General features: G+C 40.4%; 1 pseudogene; it reads right to left on the minus strand.

The window, feature by feature from the left end:
* Positions 1–483, minus strand: part of LOC116095259 — a 31,015-nt pseudogene that overhangs the window by 20,985 nt on the left and 9,547 nt on the right.

Genomic DNA, 483 nt, shown 5'->3' on the forward strand with positions numbered 1-483 from the left:
TTTTTTGGAGGGGAAACTGGAAAAGGAGATGTTGTAAATAAAAATATCTAATAAGAAAGAAAAAAAACAGGTAAGAGCTTTTAAGTGAGATTCAAGCATCCTCACTTGGGTCTTCCCTCTTGTTTAGCTTCATTGGGTCTATGAGTGTAAAGTAGGTGTCTCGTATTTTGTGGCTAATATCCACTTATAAGTGAATACATTCTATCCGTGTCCTTTTGAGACTGCGTTCTCTCTCTCAGGGTAATATTTACAAGTCCCATCCATTGGCCTGCGAAATTCATGATGTGTGTGTGGTTGTTTTTTTAATAGCTAAATAGTATTCCATTGTGTAGTTATACCACATTTCATTTCTCTATTCTTCAGTTTAGGGATATCTAGGTTGTTTCCAGTTTCTTGCTATTAAGAGTGCATCTGCTGGGCCGGGCAGTGGTGGCGCACGCCTTTAATCCCAGCACCTGGGAGGCAGAGGCAGGCGGATTTCTG

This window comes from Mastomys coucha, unplaced genomic scaffold (genome assembly GCF_008632895.1).
Source record: "Mastomys coucha isolate ucsf_1 unplaced genomic scaffold, UCSF_Mcou_1 pScaffold18, whole genome shotgun sequence".
In the NCBI taxonomy this organism is placed as follows: domain Eukaryota; kingdom Metazoa; phylum Chordata; class Mammalia; order Rodentia; family Muridae; genus Mastomys; species Mastomys coucha.